The 19229-nt window shown below is 39.9% G+C and overlaps 1 protein-coding gene across 14 annotated transcripts in view; it reads left to right on the forward strand.

The window, feature by feature from the left end:
• Positions 1–19229, forward strand: part of MAPT (microtubule associated protein tau) — a 160974-nt gene that overhangs the window by 6348 nt on the left and 135397 nt on the right. For 2 of the 14 annotated variants that reach the window (XM_056817013.1, XM_056817018.1), the window contains exon 1: positions 12899–17695. The exons of the other annotated variants lie outside the window; for them this stretch is intronic. The gene's annotated coding sequence lies outside the window, so the exon portion shown is untranslated. Of the gene's footprint in view, positions 1–12898; positions 17696–19229 lie in introns of those variants that run through there. 14 annotated transcript variants of the gene reach the window in all.

Below are 19229 nucleotides of genomic sequence, written 5' to 3' on the forward strand. Positions count from 1 at the left end.
CACGCCTGAGGGCTAATGTGGTATAATAAGTAATTGGCTGGTCCTGGAGTTAGCATTGCCTGGGTTCCAGCCCTGTCTCAGATACTGGATACGTGATGACAGTCAGCACTGGATTACAAGCTACAGATCTGGGAAGAGAAGAGAGGATTCATGTCCTAGTACAGTATACCCTATATGAGGCAGGTGCTTGTTAGTTGCTAGTTGTTCCTTGGATCTAGAACACAGGATTCAGTCTTATTTGTGTTTCATCAGACAATTCTCAGGAAAGAAGCCCTGTATAATAGAAGTAGTATTCGATTTGGAGTTAGGAGACCTGGGTTTAAATCCTGGTTCTGTCACTACTTGTATGACCATGAATGAATCACTCTTTGGCCTCAGTTTCCTCATCTGCAGAATAAGGGGGTTGGACTAGGTGACTTTCTGCACTCTAAATCTATGCTCTAGATCATTTATGAAATGGGATAATAATAATAACAACCCCCCTTACGAGGTTATTGTGAGGATTCAGTGAGATAATATTTATAAAGCACTTTGCAAACCTTAAATCACCATATGGATTTATTATTCAGTTGTTTTCAGGAATGTCTGACTCTCTGTGACTCCATTTGGGGTTTTCTTGGCAAAGATTCTGGAGTGGTTTGCCATCTCCTTCTCCAGCTCATTTTACAGGTGAGGAAACTGAGGCAAACAAGATTCAATGTCTTGCCCATAGTCATACATGTAGTAACGTCTGAGGCCAGATTTAAACTTGGGTCTTTCTAACTCCTGGCCTTGAAGCTCTATCCACTTCACCACCTACCTGCTTTCACCATATGATTGATTGTTAACTAATAAATCTACCCTATATTAGATCATGCTACCAATGACAGAAGAATCTATGATACAATTAAATCCCAACAGCTGATAGCTGCCAAAAATGACCTAACCATTTTTTAGGGACAGTCCACTATCCTCATTTCATGAATGAGGAAACTGAGACCCAGGGACAGGATAACTTGTCCATGGCCATACAAGGTTTGTTTTGTTTTAAAACTCTTACCTTCTGTCTTAGAATCAACACTATGTATAGTTCCAAGACAGAAGAGCAGTAAGAGCTAGTCAATAGGGGTTAAATGTCTTGCCCCTGGGTCACATAGGAAGCATCTAAAGTCAGACTTGAACCCAGGACCTCCCACTCTGGGCCTGGCTCTCAATCTACTGAGCCTCCTAGCTGCCTGCCCCATTATATAAATGTAATGCCAAAGTTGTTAGTAGAGCCCCAGCCTCCTGATTTCTATCATGCAGCCTATAACTTACTATACTGATTCCATGCCTTGCCTAAATCCAAGTAAGCTTGACAGAAAATAATAATAATTGTAGCTTACATTTCTAAAACAACTCAAAGCTTGCAAAGTACTCCCCTCAAAATGCCCTGGAGGTAGGTAACATAAGTGTTTTTATCCCCATTTTCTAAAGAAAGATACTGGTAGATAATGACTTGGCTTGAAGTGTTGCAATTAATAAATGTTAGGGGTGGGTTCCAGGTCATTTCACCACACCACCCTGTCTGTCAGGTGACCTACCACCCTATCATGTGACCCACCCACCTTGCCTTCATTGGGGTAAGCCTGACTGATACCCAAGGTCAGGTATGTATTCCCAGGCACTCTCATGGGGCCTGAATGCCTGCAGGAGAGCAACCAACTTTTTATCAGTCCCTTGGCTCTGGGCTGAATTAGCTTGGCTCTCAAGTCTTTTTCCTAAGGACCTCCTACTCATGGGAGTGGCCTGCTGGTGATTCTGCAGACTTCTCTTGGGGAAGAGTGCAATCTGTTTCAGGACCCAGAATTTGAAACTCAGATGTGGTTTTCTAAGAGCCTTTTAGCTTTTTTATACCATCTCCTGTTTCTTGCCATCATTAAGCTGGGGACTGGTGAAGAATTCACATTCTTTCCAGATGCAATTTTTCCTCTTGTCCCCACATTTTGCATGTGACTTACTTAAATGGATTTGCTATGAGTTATTCCATTAAAGCATTGAGTTGATTTCCTGTAATTTGATATTCTGATGACTATTTAATGATGTAATGAGGTGTTAACTTGTGTCTTTGAATCTTATGGATTTGGAGACTCTGATATTTCAGTCTGCACTGGGCTAAAATTTACCTTTGCACAATGAAGACATGATCTGGTATACAAATTCATAATGGGAACAAATTTCACAGCTAACCCTAAACCCAGCCTTCTTTCAATCATTTAAACATTTAAGTGCCAGCACCACAGTGATGCTTCTAGAATTCTGGCAATTTGTATTATTGCAGCATTTTTTAAAATGGCCTTCCATATATCAAGTGATAATACACGCATAACCCAGTGGAATTGCTTGTCAGCTCCAGAAGAGGGGAGGGAGACAACATGAATCATGTAACCATGGAAAAATATTTAAAAATAAAATTTAAAAATAATAATAATAATAAATAAAATAGCCTTCCATAATTTTACATTATTTTTAATCTAGTTTACACAATACTGCCAGATCAATCTTTGTAAAAGACAACTTTTATCAGGTTATTTCCCTATTTAAGAGCCTGTAGTTTCTTCCTATTGCATAAAGTTCATACTCTTCTACTTTATTTTAAAGGGTCTTGGTAGATTGACCATACTCTTCTCCCTCTAACCTTATACTCTTAGATCCTTAACAATTCCCATCTAAAATGGACTGACCATTTCCTCCTGTCTCATTACTCATCCTATTCTTCTAGCCTGGAATAAATTTTCCCTATCTTTTAAAATTACCTCAGACCTCCAAAGCCCAGTCTCAGTCCTTCTATGAAGATCTCTAATTGCCTCAACCCATGACAATTTCTCTCTTATTCCCACTCCTTTTGCCTTATAGACACTAATGCAATATTTAATAATTAAGAGAGGCATGGTATCTAGGACAAGGGAAATGTCTCATATTTCTTCATGTCAGACCACATCTGGGGTATTATGTTTGGTTCTGAGTGCTGATTTTAGGACATTTATAAGCTGGAAAATATCCAGGGTTAGGGTAACCATGATAATGAAGTGTATTCATTTGAATAAATGAATAATCACTGTATGAAAATCAGTGGAAGGTGATGAAGAAGACTTATGGGGACCATGATAGCTATCTTCTAGTATTTGAAAGACTATTGTTTGGAAAAGGGATTAGACTTTTTCTGCCCAGACATAGAGAGCAAAACTAGGAGTAATGGTTGATTGTCCTGGAGAAGAAAATTTAGACTTAATATAATAAAAGACTTCCTGATCATTGGAATTGTCTAAGAGTAGAATGAGCTGCCTTCAGTGGTAATAATGAGTAACACTTGGACATCTTTTTGTGAGGTTTTGGTGATATAACAGAGAAGGGATTTTTGTTTAGGTACAGGTTGAAATGGAGGACTTCATATATCCCTTACAGCCCTAGAGTCCTGCAAGAAACGCTTCATTGTTGTCATGTGAGTTTTTCCAACTACATTATAAACTATTTGAGGAAAGGGATTATTTCTCCTGGCTTTTCCTTTAACCCTCTCTTATAATATTCATCATGTAGTATGCTTTCAATATATATTTTGTATAATAGATTTTTTGTTTAAACTTTTGATTTTATTAGTACCTTGTTTAGAAAATGGATGCTATTAAATTAAAAATAAGTAAACTTGAACAGCTAGGTAGTGGATGGAGCACCAGGCCTGGAGTCTGAAGGACCTAGGTTCAAATATGGCTTCAGACACTTCCTAACTATATGACCCTGGGAAAGTCATTTGCCCCAATTACCTAACCTTTACTGCTCTTCTGCTTTGGAACTAATACTTAGTATTAATTCTAAGATGGAAGGTAAATTTTTAAAAATAAATAAATAAACAAACAAACCAGGTGGTTAGTAAGTAGCATGGTAGAAAGAGCATCAGGACTGGATATGGAAAGACCTGGGTTCAAATCCAATCTCAGACACTTCCTACCTGTGTGACCTTGCACCCACATTGCCTAGCTCCTGCTGCTCTTCTGTCTTAGAATTGATGCCAAGATGGAAGGTAAGGGTTTTTTAAATATATAAATAAAGTAACCAATGAGGTCATGTTAAAGGAATCTTATCATTAAAGATTATCATTCATTAAAGCAAGCATTGTATTTGGTTGAAAAGAATCTCATTACATTTCTTTTCATTCAAACTTTTCAGCAATTCAGACTGCTTGCCATTCCCCTCTCCCCAATTTATAATGCTCTTCTGTAAGTCAGAACCAAAAACCATTGTACTCATTTATTCTGATTAAAGATGGTCCCCAAAAAAGCCACCAGATTAACTGGAAAAGAGCCTCTGATCCTCTGGCTGCTGTGAATGGATCCTACATCATGAGACTTTGGAGAAAGTATTTTAAGATGGAAGTAAGACTCTAAAACAAGCCGACCATTTCATATGGCATGTGTGACAGCTAAGCCAAATTTAGGCTTCATGACAGGTCTACATTTATAAACTCTAGCAGCACAGCTTTCTTTTAGTTCCCAAGGATTTTGGTGAATATTTAAGCCTAACTTGTTATGGGAGAGAGGGGGGCGGTGTCTTATAAAGCAGGGATGGATGGTGTAGCCCTGGTTTGAAGTCTTCTTAGAGATGATTTCAGCCAACTTCTGCTTCAGGGAAAACATCTACTCAGATAAACTGAAGTGATGATGAAATAGATCCTTTGGAGTTCTTTACATTAATTCCAGATGGTTGTCAGTATTTCTCTTTATTTTACACATGTAGGCCTTGGTTTTTACAACTCCAGTTAGTTTCAGGGAAAAGGAAAAGAAAAAATCAGGGAGAGAAGGGCAACAGTGGATAGAGCACCAGACCTGGAGTGAGAAGGACCTTGAATTTAAATCTGGCCTTAGACACTTCCTAGCTATATGACCTGGGCAAGCTAACCCTGATTGCCTAGCTCTTGCCATTCTTCTGCCTTAGAATTAACATTAATACAGAAGGCAAGGATTAGTTAAAAGAAAAAAAAAAAGACAGAGAGATGAAATGGGAAATAATTACAGGAACAAAGGTGCCTCACCCACAACTTCCCTGTCTGCTTACAGAGAAAAGAGGACTAGATTTGGAGTCAAGAGATGCCTTTGAAATTTACTGGCTCTGGCAAAGCATTTAACCTTCTGTCAACATGGAAATATAGAGCTCCCCAGTTTACTTAGTTTAAGGGTAGAAACGCCAGGTTTTGACCTTGTCACAGGAGAGGTTTCCCCCTGAGTGAAGGTCCTACTTCACCAGACAATAGACATCCAAGTCAAATAGCTCTTTTGTCTCCAGAAGCCTTTCCCAATATATCACACCCTCCTTACTGAGGATGGAACTAGGGACCTTCAGCTTTCCAGATGTGCTACCTACTGCGCCAAAGCTGAAGTGGATGTCTATTGTCCGGTGAAATGGGACCTTCCCTCAGGGGGGAAACCTCTCCTGTGACAAGGTCAAAACCTGGGGTTTATACCTCCCAACTAAATAAACTGGGGACTTCTAGATTTCCATGTTGATACTTCCAACCCTCAGTTTTTCTTCTTTTTTTTTAAACTCTTACTTTCCATCTTAGAACTAATATTGCCTTCAAGGCAGAAGAGCAGAAAGGGCTGAGTAATGGAAGTTAAGTGACTTGCCCAGGGTCACAAATGTAATCTCAAACAGTTCCTTAGCTTGTGACCCTGGGCAAGTCACTTAACCCTTTTTGTCTAGCCCTTGCCCTTTTGTCTTAGAGTTATTACTAAGATAGAAAGTAAGGGTTTTAAAAGCAAGCAAGCAAACAAACCTTATTGAGTCTATTAGTTTCACCAGTTTGCAAACAGGGTCCATGCCACAAAAAAAGGTTAAGAACCCCTATACTTTCACCACCTAATATAGTAAACAAGTAAACAATTTATCAAATTGACAAATTGAAGTTTTTTTTAAAAGATCCACCAGAATTTTTGTCATTCATTGGGTGCCCTCCACAGCCAGGAAAGGAGAAGGTCTCTAACTGCCAGAGACTTGTTTGCTTTAAAACTAACAAAGTCAGCAAGTCAAAGATTACCGAAATTTTTTCTTTTAAGTAAATGTATAATGTATAACCATCACAACATGACAACTAAACCAAGAGGTTTTTTTTTTCTTTTCTCCCAGAAGTATTCAGAAGTGATTAAGGACAAAATGGTTCAAATATTAGTGTTAATCCTGCTGAAAAAAATCCCCTCATTGGATTAGAGCAGGAGGCCAGTAGTAACTCAAAAGGAAAGGACTGGGATTTAATCAGTTTCCCCCTGTGCTTCAAGATTCTGAAACAGCAGGGAGCCTGGATTCCATTTTTTCTCTTAAGGAAGCAGCCCCAGTTGCAGATGTGACTGCTAGAAATGAGGAGGGCCACTCAGCACCACATCACCACAGCCACAGAATCTCAATGTCTAAGGCCACGTGATTGTAAGGAAGAAAAAATGACTTTTTAAGATAGTCATTCTAAGCAACACATGTGAAAATGCCAATATCCTTGACATAACTGAAGAAATGCTTTTTTTTAACCCTTATTTTCTGTTCTAATCACAACTCTAATATAGAAGAGCAAGCAGGAGCTAGGTAATGGGGGTTAAGTGACTTGTCCAGGGTCACACAACTAGGAAGTGTCTAAAGTCAGAATTGAACCCAGGATCTCCTTACTCTAGGCCTGGTTCTCTGTCCATTGTGCTACCTATCTGCTCCTAGTAATATTTTTTAAGCTATTAAAGTTTAAAATTTCACCAAGACTTTTGGGACACCCTTTATACAGCTTATTTTTAAAAAGTATATATCAAATACATTTCAAACTCAGTGGAATTACTTGCCAACTATAGGAAAGGGGAAGGAAGAGGGGAGAAAGACAACAAGAGGAGAAAGAATCATGTAATCTTGGAAAACTTATGTATAGATTTGTTACTGGAATAAAATAAAGAAAAAAAATTTAAAGAATAGTAAAAAAATTATATATCAAATTTAACATAGTAGCTACACATGCACATACATACTGCCCTACCCCCACTTTTCTGTCTCATCTTCTGAACTTCTTTCTACTCTTTTTTGTATATTTTTAAATGATTCTCTAATGATCTTTTCTGTCTTTTTGCATCACAATCCTCTCTCTCTCCCAAAAGAATAAAATCTTCCCTTGGGACAAATAATAAATAATAGCCAAGCAATACATTGTTCACATTTGGAAAATGTATGTCTTATTCTGTACCTCTTGTCCATCATTTCTCTGCCAAGAAGTGGAAAGCAAACTTCATCATTAGTCAGAGAAGTGGCATAGTGAAAAATAGAACACAGGATCTGGAGTCAGGGAGATCTGAGTTCAAATCCTGAAATCCTGATCAAGCTACTTAATATCACTGTCCTCAGTTTCCTCATCTGTGAAATGAGAGAGTTGGACTTAATGACTTTCTAACTCTTACACCTATGATTCTGTGATCCTGTAGTCTTTTGGAATCATGACTGCATTGATCAGAATTTTTAGAACTTCAAAGAAGTTGTTTTTCTTTACATTATTATAGTCACTGTTAAATTTGTTTGTTTGTTTTTTGGGTTTTACTCACTTTACTCTATCAGTTCAGACAGTCAGTGCAAGTTTCCCAGAATCCATCCCTTTCATCATTTCTTATGGCACAACAATATTCCATTCTATTTGTAGCATTGCTGCTGGGCTGCAGGTCCCCAAGGGGGTGAATGCTTTGAGTTTCCTGTAGCCGGCTTTCTCATGAGCCTCTCACAGGATGCTTTCAATTATCAGTTAGCCAATTGACACAATTAGCTCTTAGCATTTTACTGTATAAAAACTGTCACTAGCAAAATCCTGGAGCACATTCTCCCACAACTATGCACTACCTTCCTGAAAAGAACAAGTATAAACTTGTAAGTACTAATGAGTACATTGAAAAGTAACTAGTGAGAGTCACAGGGCATCTAGGTGGCACAGGAGGTAGAGTGCCAGGCCTGGAATCAGGAAGATTTATCTTCACAGGTTCAAATCTGGCCTCAGACTCTAACAAGCTGGGTGACCCTAGGCAATTCCCAACCCTGCTTGCCTCGGTTTCCTCATCTGTAAAATACGCTGAAGAAAGAAATGGCAAACTACTCCAGTGTCCAGGAAAACTCTAAACGGGGTCATGAAGAGTTGCGTACCACTGAAATGATTGAACAAAAAGTGAGAGGCATGTGAACCAAATGTGCCAGGTCAGCTGACACCTCGTCAGAATCTGGAGAATCTGTTCTTTCTCTCTTCATGCAGCCCTCGTGGTGGCCCAAGTCCAAGACAGTGGTAGCTAGGAGCCAACTCTTTCCTCCACTGTTGACCTGGATTCAAATCTTGCCTCTGATGAGGACTGGTTGTGTAATCTTGGGCAAATCACTAATCCTCCAGACAACTCTAACCCTATATATTATAGGTAACCAAATCACCACTGTGGAAGAAGTTTCCCTGCAGAAATTCAATCAGTGGTCAGGACTATTCTGCAACATAATTTGCAGAGTTGTTTTTGAGGTTCCAATGAGGGAATAGATACAAAGTGTAAATTATAAAGCCCTGTACAGATAGAAGCTGTTTACTGTTACTATAAAGGACATTGGCACAGAACTGCAGGCTTGCAAACTCATTTGATTTGCCATATGCTCAGAACATCTGTTTTTCTGTCACAGTGGTATATATGGACCTTTCTCTCTCTGTTTTGTCTGTCTGTCTGTCTAACCCATCAGGCAATTAGGTGGCACAGTGGATTGAGAGCCAGACCTGAAGTCAGGAAGACTCATCTTCCTAAGGGCAACTCTGACCTCAAACACTTCCTAGCTGTGTAATCCTAGGCAAGTCACTTCTTCCTGTTTGCCTCAATTGCCTCATCTGTAAAATGAGCTGGAAATGGAAATGACAAGCCACTTCTTTAACAAGAAAACCCCAAATTGGGTTGGACACCCCTAAAAATGATTAAATGGCAACAATCTAACTAAACCATCAGATAGCCTGCTAATTTTGCTTCTGCAGTAACTATTGGACCCATCGCTTCCTTTCTTTTTATTTTTTGCCCCCAGTCTTTGTCCAGGTCCAGGCTCTAGTTCGGGGCTACCCAAACTTTTTACACAGGGGGCCAGTTCACTGTCCCTCAGACTATATTGAAGGGCCGGACTATTAAAAAAAAACAAAACAAAAAAAACTATGAACAAATCTCTATAAGCTGCCTGGGATAGCGGAGGCTGCAACGCTGGCTGTGATGGGCCTGTCACACCTTGCACAGACCCATCACTGCCACCACTATACCAGGCAGCAGTATACACAGTGGGGAATCCCCTCCCCCAGATCTTTGCTCACCATGCTGACGTCTTCCATTGTGGAGCCACATAATCCTTTGCATGGTACCTCGTTCTCCTTCAGTTACTCTCAGAACAAGGCGCCATGCAAAGGATTATGCAACTGAAGTAGTTCTGTACGTGAGCGATGATGCCATGCTTTACGGCCACATACAGTGCTCCTCTCACTGCCAATAAAAGAGGTGCCCCTTCTGGAAGTGTGGGGGAGGGATAAATGGCCTCAGGGGCCGCAGTTTGGGGACCCCTAATCTAGTTTCTTCACACCTCTCTTCTCTACCCCCAAAGCCTCTTAGCAACTCTCCTAACCACCCCACCCCCAACCCCACCCAGGCTGATTCCCTTGCAGTGCTACTCTAGTCAGTTTCCCCATTTTTTAAAAATCATATTTCTTTCCTGCCTGAGAACTTCCAGGGGCTCCAATCTGCCTCTCTGTCTCTTGAGCCCAAACCTACTACTGCCACAAAAGCTATCACTGGTAGAGTTTGCTCCATCCCTCCACCCAGCTAGACACCTCACTGTCCACCATCCTAACAGTCTTCCCAAGACACTGAACTAGGAGCTGTCCAGCTATCACAACCTTTCCTCCCATTCTCACTTTTCTCACTTCCTGCTGTGCTCAGGGCTTTGTGGGGAGTTCAGAAAAACTCCACATTCAGTGATTCAAACACCTCCCCATCCAATAAAATACTAGTAATAATAACTAGCATTTAAGGTTTGCTTGGCATATGTTAACTCCTTTAGCCCTCAGACCAGTCCTGATGTAGGTGCTGTTATTATTCCCATGTTATAGAAAAGGAAACAGAAGAAGTCAGAGGTTAAATTCCCAGGGTCTTATTGAAAAAGACCTGAATGTTTCTCTCCTGATAGACACGCAGAAATAAGCAGACTTCACGTTCCATGTTCTGCCGAGAACACTATGGGTCCTTCATAATGATCATTAAGTTGCTAATGAATAATGAGGAGATCTACATGTGGGAGATTTGTAGATTGAGTGCACATTCATGATCATGCATCATGATGAACAAGGCATATGGAATAAAAGGGAACCACAGAGAAAAGCAGATATTAAGGAATTAAGTGCTTTTGTTTTAGCCCCCTGGAAATCACTTAATAACTAGGGACCTCCCTTTCCTCTTTGTAGAATGAGGAGATTCTTGTCCAGGATACTTTCCAGGCTGAAATTTTTTTTATGTGGAAGATGTTAAAGGTCCTTTCTTCTCACTGTCCCTGTATGTGTTGAGATGTAGATATGTGAGTAGGAAATGGGGAAGCCAAAAGGAGTCCTCCTTTAGAGGCAGAGATTTATAAAAAGACAATTCGCTCAGTTGGTGAGATCATGGGGTAAATGAGGCCAGAGTGAAAACTTCAAGCATGAGAGACCAGTTTGCCACCGGATTGCTCCCTCTGCTCTCCCCAAGCCGACATTTTGCTTGCTTCAGTGCCATCAAAGCACAGATGAGTGTCTCCCATGCACTCTGCAAAGCAGCCTATTTCTAGTATTGTTGGAGAAAAAAAGGAAAGAGACCCCTCTTTGTCCTTCTGACAATGTTTTAGGCCACAATGTTGTATAGCTATGTTCTCTCTTTAGTGGGCATCTATTCACCATTGGATGGAGTGGAAAGAGCCCTGGATTTCAACTGAGAAGTTCTAGGTTTTGAGTTTTGACACAAGCACATATTAGCATTTGACTTTGGGGAAGTTGCTTTGCCTCAGTTTTCTCATCAGTAAAGGAACTACTATTATTATGTTTTATTATTATTATATTAGATAGGAATCTAAGTCACTTAGACAATCTTTAAGATTGTGTCCATCTCTGATACCCTATTTCAAGTTCCTTCACTTCTTTTGTAAAAGATTTCCTCAGTTTTCCTCTTCTATCAAATGAGGATTATAATATTTGTATTCTCCACCTCATGGGCTTATTGTATTTGATAATTGACATAAAATTTATAAAAAATATAATTGATAAAAATTTTATATCAATTGGTAATTGATAGAAAACATTATCATCCACAATAAATCATTATATCACTAATAAGAAGTTTTCCGTATGGTTATATATCCTAAAAAGGAGGAAAGGGTTCTGATTACAGTTTTCTTCAGAGAAAGGATAGACATGAGAAAGAATATTTGAATTGTAAGAATCATATGTTATCAAAGGAGGTTGTTAAGAAAGCAGTTATATAGCTGCCTCCCTGGAGTGATTTGTTGTGGAAAAAAATAATAAAATAAAACAAGGGGGATTAGTTAAATGACTCACATTTTCTAAATGCAGAGAACTTTACAAATAATACATGCTCAATAAATGTTTGAATTGCTAAATGGAATCTTGAAGTTGATAGTGGATCCATATTGGTCTAATTCAATGTGGATATTTGTATTTACATAGTATTTTAAAATTTTTGTTGTTACTGTTTTGAGCTCACAGATTCAGAGAATACTCAAACTGAAAAAGGATAGTTTGAGAGCACTTTTGGATGGAAGGTATGGCCTTAAGAGTTAACATGGGGACAGCTAGGTGGCTCAGTAGATAGAGAGCCAGGAGAAGGGAGGTCCTAGGTTCAAATGTGGCCTCAGACATTTCCTAGCTGTGTGACTGGGCAAGTCCCTTAACCCCAATTGTCTAGCCCTTATCATTCTTCTGCCTTGGAACTGACACTTAGTAGTACTGATTCTAAGGCAGTAAGTGAGAGTTTAAACAAGAAAAAAAAATTAACTTGAAGTCATCAATCATGATATAGTGGCCTCATTTCCTTTTTGTGAGGGGTTCCTGAGCTGGTAGATTAAGAGAATGTTATACCTAGTGTGTCTGTATAAAAATATGTATATCTTATATATGTATGTATAATTTATATACATATGCATTTCTTAAATCCACATATTTGGTTGGATTTCAGAAATGAAATATATATTAAATATATTATTATTAGCATATCATGAGCAGTCTTCAAAAAGAGTCAAGATAACCATTTATCAGCCATCTCAGAGTAGTAGGTGAGCTCTGAGAGCCCATGCCTGTGTTCTTAGAAATCACTGAGTCCAGTGTTCTTCTTTTATTACAACTACTACTACTACCACCAGTACTACTACCACCAACTACTATTTATATAATACAAAGCACATTAGATCTTCAATTTGCCTTTGAGGTAGATGCTGTTATCCCATTTTACAGATAAGGAAACTGAGATTGAGGGGTTGGGTTTTTCCTAAGGTCACTTAGGTAGTAAACTATATAATATAGTTAATTATTTATATATATATATATATATGTTATATATGCATGCTTATGTGTGTATGTGTATATATGTATATATATATATATATATATATATATATAGAGAGAGAGAGAGAGAGAGAGAGAGAGAGAGAGAGAGAGAGAGATCTATATATAATATAGCTAATACTATTATCCCATGTTGCCTCTCATGGTTTTTTTTGGTTTATTTAGTTTTTTTTGAAAGTTCAAGTTGTCTGAACATCAACAGTGTCCATATTAATTTCTCCTCCTGGTGTAAGAGCATATGATGTGTTTTTTTAGAAGTACTTCTGGATCACATTTAGTAAATGGAAACTCGGAGTTAAGACAGTTTCAGATTACTTCAGGTCCTTCCTGAGGGTCCTTTAGGGGAAAAAAAAGATAGAAATTGGGTAGGAGGGCAGCTAGGTGGTTCAGAAGATAGAACACAAGGCCTGGAGTTGGGAAGACCTGGGTTCAAATGTGGCTTCAGACATTTGCTAACTGTGTGACCCTGGGCAAGTCACTTAATCCTATTTGCCTAGCCCTTGCCTTTCTGTCTTAGAGTTGTTCCTAAGATTGAAAGCAAGAGTTTTAAAAAAGAAAGAAATTGGGTAGCATCCAGGAAAAAGTCTGAAATTGAGAGTCACACTCCAAGATAAGAAAAGTCAAAGGTGGAAAACCAAACCAGAAAGTCCAAACCAGGTCAAGACAAGTCACTAGCCCAGCCCTAGGGGAACACTCGGGTCAGAACCAAAAGACAGAGTGAGCCACAGACTTTGGAACTAACCCCCTGGGGCCAAACTGCAAATCGAGCAGCAAGAAGAGAGAAGAGACAGTCTCTTGTGGCACCTACAGTTTCCTGGCTCTCTTCCTCTTTTCCCGGAGTCATTAACCATTGACCCTGGACTGGCTTACTTGGAGGGCAGGTTCAGGTTGTGGATACCTGGTTCAGGAAGCCAGGCCCAGGAACGAGGAACAAGATGAAGTCAGTCCTGGCCGCCTAGACCCCTGTGCTCTCTTGGCCCTGCCCTGGGTCCAGCCTGCCAGGCTAAATATAGTTCCCTGCAGTGCCCGGCTCCTCCAATCGCAGCCGGGGTTTTCATGGGAGTTGTCAGGTAGTGACCAGGATGGGGCACGTTTCTCTATGGACTGTTTACCAGTACTGCCACCTGTATCTCCTTCTCTTTACTCCATTACTCTCCTCTAGCCCCTTTGAAAAGAAACATTATCAGGGTGACTGAGATTAGTCAATCAGTGAACAGATCAAAATCCTCTCCTCTGATAGTAATGACTTATCTGCTGGCCAAAACTGTTACTGCAGCTGAGATCACTAAACACAGGTGATGCATTTTAGTCTTGATCTTTAGGAATGTTCTTTATTTGATATAAGCCAGTCAAATAGGATTCACATTACAGATTTCACTTTTACAGAATGTCAGTAATCATAGCAGGAAGGCAGGTAGAGTGCCAAGCCTGTAATCAGAAAGCTAAATGCCATTTGCCTCAGTTTCCTTGTCTGCAAAATGAGCTAGAGAAGGAAATGGCAAATCTGTCCTCAAATATTTACTAGCTTGTGACCCTGGGCAAGTCACTTAACCCTGTTTGCCTCCATTTCTTCATCTGCAAAATGAGCTGGAGAAGGAAATAGCAAACCACTCCAATATCTCTCCCAAGAAAGTCTCAAAAGGTATGATAAAGAGTAGACATGACGGAAACAGCTGAACAACCAAATATTATAGCAGGGCGTTTGAGGATGCTGGAACCCCAGTGGAAATCTCCCCCCATCCTCAGGGCATCATAAATGCTATATAGAATATAGAGGATGCTAGATTTGGGAGTCAGGAAGACCTGGCTTCCAACCCTCTGCCTCTGCTGTGTGATCATGGACAAGTCACTGGACTATCTCTCCAAGCCTCAGTTTCTTCATCTGTAAGATGAGGGAGATGGACTTAAATGGGCTCTCAGGCCCCTTCCATCTCTATATTTATCATCTTGTAGTACCTCCTAACAGTTAGTTGCTTCCATACGTATGTATGTATCCCATTACTATTGGTAGAGCCTCATTAATGTAAAAATATAGTCTCTCTGTTCAAGAATCCATCAGCTGCCGACTCCTAAGAGACAGGTGGCTTATAAGGTGAATCGTGCTTCTCTCTGACATTGCCCTCCTTCCCTTCAATAATTAAAAAGTTGTGTGATATCCCTCCTAGGCTAGCCCTTCTGCCATTCATATCACAACAGCCTCCTCTGGTCATCTGTGGTTCTTGTCTTTGCTTCTATAATACCTCTTCTTGGATACTGGAGGCCTTTCTTTTGTTCTTTTCATATTTAATGTCCATCTTTTCTTTGGTATCTCTCTCTCTCTCTCTCTCCTACTACTTAGCCAACCCACCTCCTTTTTCAGTCATATCTATCTCTAATATTCTTTATGCTATCTCTGTGATATTGAGAACTGGCTTCGAGATCAGGAAGACTCGAGTTCAGCATCTGCCTCTGACACACATATTGGCTATGTGACTCTGGGCAAACTGCTTAACTCCTTGGTACTTTAGACAACTCTAAGGTCAGAAGATGGTCGGTCAGCTAAGAAGTGCTGCGGATGGGGTATGGGACTTGGAATCAGGAAGACTCATTTTCATGAGTTCAAATCTTACTAGCCGTGTGACCCTAGGCAAGTTGCTTAACCATTTGTCTTCATTCTTCATTTGTGAAATGGATTAGAGAAGGAAATGGCAAACTACGGCAGTACCTTTGCCAAGAAAACTTCAGATGGAGTCACAAAGAGTCAGACATGATTGAAATGACGAACAACAACAAAAGATTATAAGCTGCAGAGAAAGAGGCCTGCCTTCATTGGGAGGGAGAGTTCCTTATACCAATGAGATCACAGGTCTAGTCCATGCTTTCTCTGCTATCACAAAGATCATTGATAGTAACATACATTGTCCTACTATGTGCATGGCATGTTTTTCTACTGCCCTTTGGATCAATTTTTTTTTAATTTTCAGCGAGCCATGATTTGCAACCATCTAGGAGAAAACAGGTATCCTAAAGATGAGTTTTTACAGGAGCTACCAAGTATCCTAAAGAGAATCTAGTGCAAACTTTTTTCATTTTATTCCAGACTGTTGTTTATTTGCAATGACTCTTCAAGATAGCATGTACTGATTTTTGTTGTTGCTTAGTTATTTTTCATATCTGACTCCTTGTGATCCCATTTGAGATTTTCTTGGTAGAAATACTGGAATGGTTTGTCATTTCCTTCTCCAGCTCATTCTACAGATTAGGAAACTGAGGCAAACAGGATCTTACTGGGCCCAGTGTTCTATCCATTTCAGCATCATATATATATATTGATAGGTCAGTATCCAACTCTATATCCAAATCTTGGCAGGGCTTATTCTGTTTAAATATTTTATTGATATCTCCATCACCTTCATTCCTTTTATATAGGTGGAGAGACTCTTTAGTTCAGCAATTCATTCAAGTCCCTATTAAGGATCTACCATGTGTAAGATCATACTATTAAAAGGAGTAGCTAGGTGGCTTGGTGGATTGAGAACCAATCCTAGAGAGAAAGAAGGCCCTGGATTCAAATGTGGCTTCAGACACTTCTCAGCTCTGTGACCCTGGTCAAGTTAATTAACCCATTGCCTAGTCTTTACCACTCTTTTGCCTTGAAACCAACACTTAGTATTGATCCTAAGACAGAAAGTGGGATTTTTTAAATTTAAAAAACAAAACAAAAACCGTACACCGAGTCCTAGAAGAAAAAAGACAAAAAGGAACAGCAGTTCCTTGTCTGCCAAAAGGTTTATCTTCTTAAAGCTTTAGAATTTGAGATGAGGAGTAGCTAGGTGTCTCAGTAGATAGAACCAGACCCAGAGATGAGAGTTCCTGTGTTTAAATCTGGCCTTATACATTTCCTAGCTGTGTCACTTAACTGCCCCCTCTCCCCTTGTCTAGCCCTTACCGCTCCTCTTTCTTGGAACTGATACTTAGTATTGACTCTAAAACAGAAGTAAGGATTGAGAGAGAGAGAGAGACACAGAGAGACACAGAGACACAAAGAGAGAGACAGAGGGAGAGACAGAGACAGAGAGAGAAACAGAGACAGAGAGAGACAGAGACAGAGAGAGACAGAGAGATTAGGTCAGAGGGAACTTTTCCATCAGCCCACAAAGGAAAGCAATCAGACTCCAGGTGGATACATGGAGCCCTTTCCCAGCAGGTCTTCACATCATAATTACCTTTTTTTTTTTTGGTCATAGACGCATAGATTTAGAGCAAGTAAGATCCATAAAGGTCATTTTTATAGATAAAGAAACAGGTTGAGTAACTTGCCCAGGATTACATAGCTAGTAAATTGGAAAGGAAGCTCCAGAACACCACACTCCAACTCCATTCCCATATGATCTCAGAAACCAAAATAAGTGACTTTTTTTTCTCATTTTCCCTTCTGTATTTATCAGAGTCTGTTCATTTTTGTCAGCATGGATAATTAAGAATAGGTGTTATTCCGCAATCTTAAGAAATCCCTATATAGTTATATCTCACATATTCCTGTCAAGATACAGAAGAACTAAGATTAAAGGCTGAAAAAAAAAGTCTAAGTTCTAGTGACCTCATAGACACTCACAGACATTCTAATGTGGTTACTGTGATGCCATCTACATCCTTCCATCTGTATGTGCAGCCTCAGAAGCTGGTTGCCTGCGAAGCTTCTCCTTCATCTTTGCCTGCACACATAAGCATACACACACACAAACATACGCGCACACACACATGCACACACGCGCACGCACACACGCACGCGTATATACACCCCTACACACACTCCTGCATATACACATGAAACTGTGTGTGTCAGAATCCCGAGGCATTGGCAGGCCCAAGAAATAACTCTTCAACTGAAAGTGCTGCCTTCTAACCCTTCCCTTGTAAGAAGGCTGGAGCGGCATATGGAAAAGCAGCATACCTGGCTGACAGTCCTTCTACCTCAGAGGAACACAAAGAGGAATTGTCATTGTTTACTCTCCTAACCACACCTCTACCCAGGTCTAATTGGATCCCAGCAGAGCATAGCAGGAATCAGGTCAGCGAGGACCTCAGCATTTCTCATAGGTAAGCAGAGGCCAGTTTTTGATAATACCAACCCATCCCTACTGTATTTTTTTCCCCTCTTCTTGCCCAAATTTTGGAGCAGGGTAGGATTGGGATCCCCAGCGTCTCACTATATTCATAGCTTTTTCCTTGAAATTCAGGTCCTAGCAATAGATTGAAAAATCACCTACTTTGATAAGCAAACTTACTGTACCAGGCTATTCTTGGGTACCAAGAGATTCTTGGGTTTTCACTTTCTGTTCCTACTGATAATATGTTTCCCAAATTTTTCCTAAGTGACATATTTATTCTTTCTCTGCACCCCATTCCCGTACCCTTCCTTTTATCTTTTCTCTCTTGTAGGATCATATCTGACCTCAGAAATTCCCTAGCTGTGTGACCCTGGGCCAGTCCATTACTTGGCCCTTACTGCTTTTCTGCCATAGTATTGGTTCTAAGATGGAAGATAATTTTTTTTTAGGAAGGAAGAGAGGGAGGAAGGAAGGAAGGAAGGAAGGAAGGAAGGAAGGAAGGAAGGAAGGAAGGAAGGAAGGAAGGAAGGAAGGAAGGAAGGAAGGAAGGAAGGAAGGAAGGAAGGAAGGAAGGAAGGAAGGAAGGAAGGAAGGAAGGAAGGAAGGAAGGAAGGAAGGAAGGATTCTAGAGATCCTCTAGCTCACTAGATTTTGTAACTCAAGTTCTGTTTGTGCTATCAACTATGTGATCATGGGGGAAGTCAAACTTACCTTCTCCAGACTTCAGTTTCTTCATCTGCAAAATAAGAGGCTGGGGCTAGATGATTTCTAAGGCCCTTTCCAGCTCTCGCTTTGTAATAGCTAAGAATGTATTTCTCAAGAGCATCAAGATGGTTAATGATATAGCTATAGTATAAAAGCCAGATATTCTGAATTTTCTAGGGCAATTTTCTGGTTAGGTTCCCCCCCCAAAAAATTAGTTTCTCTTTCACCTTCTTTATCATTCTTCATTATAGTAGTCTTTTCATGATTTTTGATGGAGTGTATCTGGGAGAAGTAGGCTTCTCTGTGATCTCTCACATCTCCAACTTAATCTGAAACTAGTTCTCTCCTAGTTGGGAAAATGGTGGCATGTATCTTGATTACAAACAATGTTACATTTAATTCCTTCATTTCCCTCAATTTAACTTTTACATGCCTGTTTTTCCTCCTCTGTAAAAGAAGCTGCTAATGTGGTCAATTCAACAACATATACTGCTTTAGCATTCTTTCTGCCTTGGGTTGTAGGGTGAGCAGTAGTAAGGATGCTCCTGGAGGTTGTTAATTTTGCAATTAATAGAAAATGATAGGACTTTCCAGTGCCTGGGGGATTCAGAAGGTAAAATTATGCCCACTAGTGTCTTCTTATCTATCTGCTTCTTAGTGGTAATAGATATTAAATGAAACTATCATACTGTGCTCAGAATATGAGTCCATCAGTGTCCAGTCTGTGACTGTTAACTGTGGTTTCATGTGGTGTGAGGTGGAAGATTGATGACTCCAGCTAAAAAATACTTTGACCCCTATTACCTAGCTCATCAATT

The sequence above is a fragment of the Monodelphis domestica genome, chromosome 2 (assembly GCF_027887165.1).
Source record: "Monodelphis domestica isolate mMonDom1 chromosome 2, mMonDom1.pri, whole genome shotgun sequence".
Lineage (NCBI taxonomy): Eukaryota > Metazoa > Chordata > Mammalia > Didelphimorphia > Didelphidae > Monodelphis > Monodelphis domestica.